At 67.1% G+C, this 10,000-nt stretch overlaps 1 protein-coding gene across 1 annotated transcript in view; it reads right to left on the bottom strand.

The window, feature by feature from the left end:
* The window catches only part of IFNAR2 (interferon alpha and beta receptor subunit 2), a 27,616-nt gene extending 22,815 nt beyond the window's left edge, over positions 1-4,801 (bottom strand). The window contains exon 1 of the mRNA XM_045579845.1: positions 4,589-4,801. The gene's annotated coding sequence lies outside the window, so the exon portion shown is untranslated. The remainder of the gene's footprint in view (positions 1-4,588) is intronic.
* Between the last annotated feature and the right edge of the window lie 5,199 nt (positions 4,802-10,000).

Raw genomic sequence — 10,000 nt, 5'->3', positions numbered from 1 at the left:
ACACACACACACTGCACACACCTCACACACACACCACACACCGCATCCACACACACACACACACACACCATACACAACCACTCACACACAGACCTCACACACCACACACACCACACACCGCATACACACACACACAACCACACACACAACCACACACACTAACACACTAACACACACACAACCCCATACACCACACACACCACACACAACCTAACACACTAACACACACTAACGCACTAACACACACTAACACACACAACCACATACACCACACACGCGCAACCACACACACTAACACACACACACAACCACACACACACAAACCTCACACACATACAACACACACACAAATCTCACACACATACAACACACACAACCATATACACAAACCTCACACGCACAACCACACACACACACACACAGCCATGTGGACACAATAGGAGCTGAAGGCCTGGGTGGGGTGCGGGGGGTCGATGGGGGACAAAGTGAAGAGTTAAAACGATTTGGGGAAATAGTCTGCTCTCGCTGGGCCGGCCCAGGAAGCCGCCCCTCGGTCCCCGGGGCCTCACTGCCCCTCGCCCCCTCGCCCGCCTATTTAACGTGTGTTCGATGGATCTGAGAGGGAGGCAGAGGGAGAGGCATGGCCCCGGGGAACGAGCCCAGCCCCCTCCCGCGCCCCTCCCGCGCCCGGACCCTGACCGGGTGCCCGGGGCCCTGCTCAGCCCGCCTGGGGCTCACCCCGCTTCCCGGAGTGCTGGGAGCCGGCTCTCGGGCCAGCAGTCCCGCTTCCCCTGGCGTCTGGCGACACGGCCAGGAGGCTGCCTTCCCACAGGCCGCAGACCAGCCGGCCCAGGCCGTGCCCAGAGGGCCCCCCAATGGTCTCTGTCAGTGACCGATGGCCCGCGGCCCGAGCCCAGGCCGGGAGCTCGCTCCCTGGCTGCTCCCGCCCCCCGCAGGCTGGGTGCCCCCAGAGCCCGCGATGCCTCGGGGTGTGAGCGGGGCGGGGGGGGGGTGGCACCCAGGGCCCCGATCACAGGCGGTGGCAGCCGAGGCTGAGGCCCGGACACGTCAGCCTGCCAGGCCTGGGCAGGTCCTGGGGGAGGGAGAGGTGACTCCGGTGAGCGGGGTGCTGGGTGTGGGCTGGCGCCTACGGGCGGAGGCCGGGTGCTGCGGGACCCTCTCCTCCGGGCCTGCGCTGGGGGTGGCTGCCCCGGGGAGCAGGCGGGAAGCGGCCTCGTGGGGAGCCTCGCTGCCAGCCGGAAGGACGTGAGCAGCCATCTAAAACCCGCGCCGAGCGCAGACGGAGAAGCGGCCGCTGGGCGGGCAGGGCCTGTGCGGGCGCTGCCTCGTCTCCGGCCCGAGGAGCACTGTCATTTCACCGCCCTCTTTCGCCGTTCGATGCACCGTGGTCCCGTTGGCGGGTTCCCCCAGGCAGCCCGCTCCCCGTGGCCCGGCAGGCTGTGTGCCCGTCAGGCTCTTTCTCAGACTGCAGCCTGGGCGCCGTCCGAGGCCGATGGCGCCGTCCGAGGCCGAGGGCGCCGTCCGTGGCCGATGCCGCCGTCCGAGGCCGATGGCGCCGTCCGAGGCCGATGGCGCCGTCCGAGGCCGAGGGCGCAGTCCGAGGCCGATGGCGCCGACCGAGGCCGATGGCGCCGTCCGAGGCCGATGGCGCCGTCCGAGGCCGATGGCGCCATCCGAGGCCGATGGCGCCGACCGAGGCCGATGGCGCCGTCCGAGGCCGATGGCGCCGTCCGAGGCCGATGCCGCCGTCCGAGGCCGATGGCGCCGACCGAGGCCGAGGGCGCCGTCCGAGGCCGATGCCGGTCCGAGGCCGATGGCGCCGTCCGAGGCCGATGCCGGTCCGAGGCCGATGCCGGTCCGAGGCCGATGGCGCCGTCCGAGGCCGATGGCGCCGACCGAGGCCGATGGCGCCGACCGTGGCCGATGGCGCCGCCCGAGGCCGATGGCGCCGTCCGAGGCCGATGCCGGTCCGAGGCCGATGGCGCCGACCGTGGCCGATGGCGCCGTCCGAGGCCGATGGCGCCGACCGTGGCCGATGCCCTCACTGCGGTGGGACGTGCTTGCCCGGCCCCCCTCCCCCCGCCGCCTCCTGTGTCCGCCGTGGGGAGTCTGCAGCCTCTGCAGCGTTCTGAGGCGGCAGCCTCTTCTCACCTCCGGCCCCACATCCTCTCATCCTCTCACCTCGGGCTCATTTCACCAAATTCTTACTGTCATCAAGCTGGTGGGAGGCGATCGCAGACACTTCCTTCTGAACGAGCGCGCGCGCCACTTTCTCTCCGCCGGCCTCCCTGCGGGCGGGCCCGTGCCGCCCCCCCGCCCCGCGTCTCCGCCGCCTCCCTCCTCGGACCCGCCATCACCTGCTCCTGCCAGGCAGCCGGGCAGCGGCGTGGAATCTCGCCTCTTCACAACGGTGCCCGAGCCAGTTTGTTCTGTAAAGGCTTTACTTGTGCTTTTAAAACATATTTTTATTGATTTCAGAGCCGAAGAAACATCCATGGTGAGAGAGAATCCTGGACCGGCTGCCTCCCGCACGCCCACACAGGATCCAGCCCACAGCCCGGCCGGTGCCCTGACCGGGAATGGAACCCTGACCTCCTGGTTCGAAGGTCGATGCCCAGCCCCGGAGCCACAGCAGCTGGCCGGCCGGGCTGTCTGTAAAGATTTGGCTCAGAGGGTGGTGCTGGGGTGGGGACAAGGGGGTGCACCTCGGCGGGAACGCCTGGACCACCCGGGACGGTTCTGTGGAGTGTCCTGCGGGCAGGCTCCCAGCTCCTGGCTCCCGGCTCCTGGCTCCCGGGAGGCAGTGGCCAGGCCACCACCAGCAGCAGGAGGGCCTCCTGGGTCCGGCCGGCTTTCCCTGCTCGCCCTGGGACCCGCCACCACCCTGGCCTCCGAGCCCTGGGACCCGCCACCACCCTGGCCTCCGAGCCCTGGGACCCGCCACCACCCTGGCCTCTGAGCCCTGGGACCCGCCACCACCCTGGCCTCTGAGCCCTGGGACCCGCCACCACCCTGGCCTCTGAGCAGCAGGAGGGCCGGCCGCTCTGTCGGAGAGGAGAGAGCAGGCGGCACAGGCCCTCCTTCCTCCCCATCCATCGTGCGGACTCCCCGTCTAATTTCGGTGGCTGTGCACCCGCACAGGTTACATATGTTTTCAAACTCAGAACCAAAGCAGCCACGGCAACGCTTGGGAGCACCTCTCCCACGGACACGGACACGGGGGAGCCGGCTGGCGGGACACGGGGCGGGACACGGGGCGGGGGCGGGCGTTCTCCGGCCCCCCAGCTGGGCTCCCTCTTCCTCTCTGTCTGCTCCTCCGGGTCCCACCCCGGACCTGGGCCCCCCGTGCCCGCCCACCGTGAGCCTGCTCTCCCGGCGCGGAGGGACCCGCCCGTCCTCAGAGCAGCGGAGGCCGGGGCGGGCGGGCTGCCTCCTGCAGGAGCCCCGGCCAGGGAGGACCCTGCAACCGAGGCACGTGCCCTTGACCCGAATCGAACCCGGGACCTTTGACCCGCAGGCCGACGCTCTGTCCACAGAGCCACACCGCTGGGGCTCAGCGGCATTCAGACTTGGTGGGACAGAATGACCGAGAGCCCAAGAACACCCCCCCACCCCTCCCCCACGTGGCTCGCGGCAGGTGGGGAGGGGCCGGTTTAAGGAAAGCTTCGCTCCTAAGACAGAGCCTCGGGGACGACGGCACTTCTAGTTCCCTCTCTCTCTCTCTCTCTCTCTCTCTCTCTCTTTCTTTTTAAAGACAAAGTACCATTTGTCAACTCACAGGGGCCAAACCCCGGCCGGCTTTCTTTCACTTTCAAAATAAATCCAGGAGAAAGAGGAAAGGCAGAGAAGAATCATGTGAACCTCAGCACTGACCAGTTCAAGTCCCGTCCGGACACGTGTCTGCCCGGCCCCCTAGGGGGGCCGTCTGCAGGTCGCCGCTGCCCTGAGGCAGGTGTGCGGCCAGCGTGCGGCCAGGGTGGCCAGTGACACCCAGCGGGAGAGGGGGCATGGGGGTGACTCCAGGCCCCCAGCCTGCCTCTGCCCCCACCCCCACCCCCGCCCCAGGTCCGACCCGGGCACTCCTGAGCCTCTGGGAAGACAAGCCAGGAGGCGGGGGCCGGCGCTGCCCGGAGGAGGCGGAGCTGGCCGCTGCCCGGAGCCCGGACAGGGAGGACAGAGGGCTGAGGCTCCGTAACGGTCCTGTCTCTGGGGTGGAAACCGGCTCCATTCGCCCGGACCCTGCAGGGGTCCCCCTCCCTCTCCCTCCAGCGCCCCAGCTCGGGGTGAGCTCGGGGCCACGGCTGCTCCTCCGCCCGCCCTCCGCCCTCCGCCCTCCGCCCTCCGCCCTCCGGCCCCGGCGCCCGAGCCCAGCGGGGTGGGGGTCTCAGCGTCCTCGGGGAGGGAGGTGCGGGCCCAGGGGGACAGAGGGAGGCCAGCCCGGCGGCGGGGGAGGCTCCCGCGGGTTCCGGGAAGCGGCGGCGCACACAGGCGGCGGCCCCCCTCCCTCTCCCGCCCCGGCCCCCCTCCCTCTCCCGCCCCGGCCCCCGCCCGGCCCCCGGCCCGGTACCTTGGCAGCTGGGGCCACTCTCCCTGCAGCCGCTCTGCGCTCCCGGCCGCACTCGGCTCCGGCTCCGTCCTCCGGCGGCCGGGAAGTCCGGGCAGGGCCGCCTCCCGGCGGGCTGGGGCGGGGACACGGCACTGATGTCATCGCGGACAGCTCCCGCCCCGCGCACCGGGCCCAGCAGCCCGCCAGCAGGCCCAGCCACGGCCCAACAGGCCCCCCGAACCCGGCTCAGGCCCCCCAGGCCCCCCCGAACCCGGGCTCAGGGCCCCCAGACCCCCCCGAACCCGGGCTCAGGGCCCCCAGGCCCCCCCGAACCCGGGCTCAGGGCCCCCAGACCCCCCCGAACCCGGGCTCAGGGCCCCCAGGCCTCCCCGAACCCGGGCTCAGGGCCCCCAGACCCCCCCGAACCCGGGCTCAGGCCCCCCCGAACCTGGGCTCAGGCCCCACCAGGCCTCCCCGAATCGGGGCTCAGAGCCCCCCAGCCTCCCCAGAATCGGGGCTCAGGGCCCCCCAGGCTCCCCCGAATCGGGGCTCAGGCCCCCCCGAACCCGGGCTCAGGGCCCCCCAGACCCCCCGAACCTGGGCTCAGGGCCCACCAGGCCTCCCCGAACCCAGGCTCAGGGCCCCCCAGGCTCCCCCGAACCCAGGCTCAGGGCCCACTAGGCCTCCTCGAACCCCGGCTCAGAGCGTGCCGGCCTGGACCTCCCCTGTGGGATCTGATGCACAAACAAACCCACAATCAGCACAGACACAGACTGGGGTGCGAGAACGGACTGGCAGCGGTCCAGTCTGTCTGAGGGCGGCGCTCGGATGGAGAGCTCTGATGGGGTGACCTTCCCACCCAGCACCCCCCCCTCCCGCCCCCGGCTCCCGCCCAGCACCCGTCCGGCTCCCGGCTCTCCCAAGCGGCAGGGAGCGGGCGTTGCTGGGCGCTGGGCGGACTGGGGCTGGGTGGTCTGGGCCGGAGCCTCTCCAGCGAGTTTACTCCCAGGCCCAGCATTCGCTCCCTCGGCAGGCCCTGCTGAGGTCAGCGGGCTGTGCACGCGAGAAGCTGGGACACCCCCCCCCCCCCCCCCCGTGTGTCTGAGGGCGGTGGGGGCCGGTCCTCCCAGGGCCTCCGACCAGAACCCTGCCTGACCGCAGCGGCAGCTGCAGAGAGAGGAAGTGCTGCCGCCCTCCTCCCTGCGGCCCCGCACCACGAGGCAGCGGCCTGGCTCCCGGCCCCGCGCCGCCATCGAGGCAGCGGCCTGGCTCCCGGCCCCGCGCGGGCCACACCGCCCGCCCAGGGCACCTCCCCCGGTTTCCAGAATCACCATCTCCCGCCCCCTCCGCTCTCTCCAGGCCAGCGGCACCCTCCCCTCCACCCACGGAGCCCTCCCCGGGCGAAAGTCGGGGCCTCCAGACCTACAGACCAGGGCACCCCCGCTCGCTCGAGAAGGGGGGAAGCAGGAAGTGCAGGGAAGGAAAGAGGAAGTGAGGAGATTAGAATCAGCCTTGTCACCTAGAACGTGCTGCTGGCCCGGCCGGGGGCTCAGGGCTGAGCGTGGACCTAGGACCAGAGGCCACGGTTCCATTCCCGGTCAGGGCACAGGCCCGGGTTTCAGGCTCCGTCCTCAGGAGGGGGCGTGAGGAGGCAGCCGATCGATGATTCTCTCTCCCTCTCTCTCCCCCCCCTTCCTCTCTGAAATCCATCACAGCACATTTAGGACATGCCGGTGGCCGGTGGATGAGAAGGGGTCCTGTGAGAGGTTTGATCCCAAACCCCCAGGCAGGTCCGCACGGGCAGGCCCAGCGGGCAGTCACGCCAGGCCGGCAGCTGCTTTGGTGACAGGCCACTCCGGGCCTCGGGCCCGCGCTGTCCGCTGTCCGCTGTGTCTGTGCGTCTGGGCGCAGCCTTTGAAATGGCCCTCCAGGTCCTCCCACAGAGCCCTCACCGCCTGCGGGCCGCCTGGTCCCCCGCCTGCCGTCCCTCCCTGCCCTGCCCGGGCCCTGCCGCCTCCGTCCCTCCCTCCGCACCCAGCAAACCGTCTCCCAGCCGGCTCTCCAGCCCGGCCCGGGAGAGCCAGAGCAGCTGAGGACGGCCGCCTGGAGGTTTGGCAAAGGGGGTGTCAGAGACGGACACCCCGCAGGCCGCACGTGCGGCTTCAGGGGGGCCAGGCCCCCGCTGGGCCGTCTGAGCGGGCGTCGGAGGGAGGCCCTGTCTGCCCCAGCCTCGCAGCCCACAGGCCCCGCCCCCGTTTGGAAGGATTGCCGCAGCGGCTTGTGAGACATTGACCGGAGACTGTCCCACCCCTGGGCCCGAGCCGGCCCCCTCCGGCCCCGCCCTCGGGCTGCTCCCACGGCAGCGGACACACAAACAGCCCCACACACAGGTGACCCTGGGCCGCGGAGTGGGTTCTGGGAAGGAGACGGACAGGAGCCTCCGGGACTCCCCTCTGGGGGGGGTGTGCATGGGGGTGAGGGCGGGAAACGGGGCTTCAGCCGGACGTGTGGGTGGGTGCCCGGGGGAGGGCACTGGCCCAGTGAGGGTTAACCATCGCTGTGCTCTGAGTTCGTTCTGAGCGTCTGGCTGATGTCTGGTTAATGGAGGCCGTTTGCATCCAGGGCGCCCAGGTGGGTTTGCGGTTCTGGGTGTGTGAGCCGGTTTATTCTTTTTTTTCTTTTTCTTTTTCTTTTTCTTTTTTTTTTTTAAATATATTTTATTGATTTTTACAGAGAGGAAGAGAGAGGGATAGAGAGTTCGAAACATCGATGAGAGAGAATCATCAATCAGCTGCCTCTTGCACAGCCCCAACTGGGGATGTGCCCGCAACCCAGGTACATGCCCTGGACCAGAATCGAACCCGGGACCCTTCAGTCCGCAGGCCGACGCTCTATCCACTGAGCCACACCGGTCTCGGCGGGTTTATTCTTTATTATTATTGTTACCTTAATAATCACGGTTTTAAATCTTATCGCTGAGACTATCACGATGGCCTCCTGTCTCCCTGCCCCTCACCCTGGTTCCGGCCCACCCAGGCCCTCACCCCTCCTCCGTGTCCACAGACGGGATCTTCAGTTAACCTCTCCCCCCTCCCCCACCGTCGGAATCCGATTTCGGTTAATTATCGTTTTATTTCCCACGTGGACCTCCTTCCGCCCGCCCTGTGTTTATTTATGTGAGAGATCGGAGCAGTATATCGCTGGTAAGTCTAAAAATAGCGGCTTCGGGACCGAGGCTGCCGTGCTGGGAAGCGAACCCAGTGATGGAGCAGCTGGCGAGCGTACGCCGTGGGGGAGCCTCCGGCGCGGGGTGGGTGTCTGACGGGGTGAGCCGGGGTTCGGGCCTCGGTGCCAGCCCTGGCGCCTCGCCGGTCCGCAGGGCTGCTTTGGAAGACAAACGCAGCCCTGGCTGGTGTGGCTCAGTGGATAGGGCGTCGGCCTGTGGACCAGCGGGTCTCGGGCTCGATTCCAGCCAAGGGCACAGACCTCGAGTGCGTCGGCTCTCAGAGCCTGAGCTGGGCCCCGGGCCTCGGGGTCCGGGGAGTGTGTGGAGCGGGGTGAGGGGGATGGAGGCGGCCGGCCTGGGCCACGGACCTGGTGTGTGGACACACTTGCTATGTGGCAGCTTATGTCCTGGATTTTTTAGGGCCGTGCCATTAAAGATGGAGCTCTTCCCGCAAAGGCGGTTCATTTAACTGTAAGTTTGTTAGAATCTGCATATAGTGCACACAGATCAGAAGAAATGATCAAGTTAAAACTCCTCATCACAATCCTTATTTATTTTTATTAAAAAAATATATATATTAATATTTTATTGACTTTCACAGAGAGGAAGGGAGAGGGATAGAGAGTTCGAAACATCGATGAGAGAGAAACATCCATCAGCTGCCTCTTGCACACCCCCCACTGGGGATGTGCCCACAACCAAGGTCCATGCCCTTGACCAGAATCGAACCCAGGACCCTTCAGTCCTCAGGCTGACGTTCTATCCACTGAGCCACACCGGTCTCGGCCTCATCACAATTTTTAGTTGGAAGTATGTGTGTCTTTGTTAATCCTCACGCGATGATACTTTCCCATTGATGTTCAGAGAGAGCGGAAGGGAGGGGGAGACGCAGAAACACGGAGAGAGACACATGGCTAGCGGCTCCCGCACGCTTCATCGAGCTGGGATGGAGCCCGCTCCCAGCTTCGTGCCCCTGACCGGGACTGAGCCGGGCCTCAGCCACGCCCGATGCTCCATCCACCGAGGACACTGGCTGCTGAAATGCTTTTCCTTGTGTTTAAGGACGTTCTAACAGCCCGAGGACGGCTGTTCGCCCCGGCCGGGGCCCCCTCGGAGACAGCGCGCTGCCCCGAGGCCTGAGGGGCGGCTGGGGCTGGGGCGGCAGGCTCCGCGGCTGCCGGGGGGTGGGTGGCCGGGGCTGGGGGCGGCCAGGCTCCGCGGCTGCCGGGGGGTGGGTGGCCGGGGCTGGGGGCGGCCGGGGCTGGGGGCGGCAGGCTCCGCGGCTGCCGGGGGGTGGGTGGCCGGGGCTGGGGGCGGCCGGGGCTGGGGGCGGCAGGCTCCGCGGCTGCCGGGGGGTGGGTGGCCGGGGCTGGGGGCGGCCGGGGCTGGGGCGGCCAGGCTCCGCGGCTGCCGGGGGGTGGGTGGCCGGGGCTGGGGGTGGCAGGCTCCGCGGCTGCGGCCGGTCCGTCGGGGCCAGCTGCCCCCGGAGTCACCCCCGCGGGGGGGGGGGCGGCCGGGCACAGGCACTTCCTCGGGTTCAGGCGGGAGCTTCCAGTTGCTCCATTCTGTGCTTCCCTGTCTGAGCCCCTGGGCACGCCCACTCCGCCCCTGTGAGCAGCCGGTCTGAAGGAAAGTTACAGCACACCCCCCCCACGCACACATACAACACACACACACACACACCACACATAAACACACACACACACCACACGCACACATACAACACACACACACACCACACGCACACATACAACACACACACACACCACACACACATACAACACACACACCACACACACACAACACACACACAACACACACAACACACGCACACATACACCACACACACAACACACATAAACACACAACACAGCAGCACAACATGCACAAACACACAACACAGCACACACAACAACACACACAACACAGAGAAACACACAACACAAACAAACACACAACAGTTACACGCACAACACACACCACACACATACAACACACACCACACATACAACACACAACACAGCAGCACAACATGCACAAACACACACAACACAGCACACACATATAACACACACCACACACAACAGCACAGCACACACACAACAGCACACACACAACACACAGAAACACACAATACAAACAAACACACAACACAGTACACGCACAACACACACAACACACCATGCACAAACACACCACCACACAAA

This window comes from Pipistrellus kuhlii, unplaced genomic scaffold, assembly GCF_014108245.1.
Source record: "Pipistrellus kuhlii isolate mPipKuh1 unplaced genomic scaffold, mPipKuh1.p scaffold_m20_p_118, whole genome shotgun sequence".
NCBI lineage: Eukaryota > Metazoa > Chordata > Mammalia > Chiroptera > Vespertilionidae > Pipistrellus > Pipistrellus kuhlii.
This window is presented reverse-complemented; position numbering and strand designations above follow the sequence as displayed.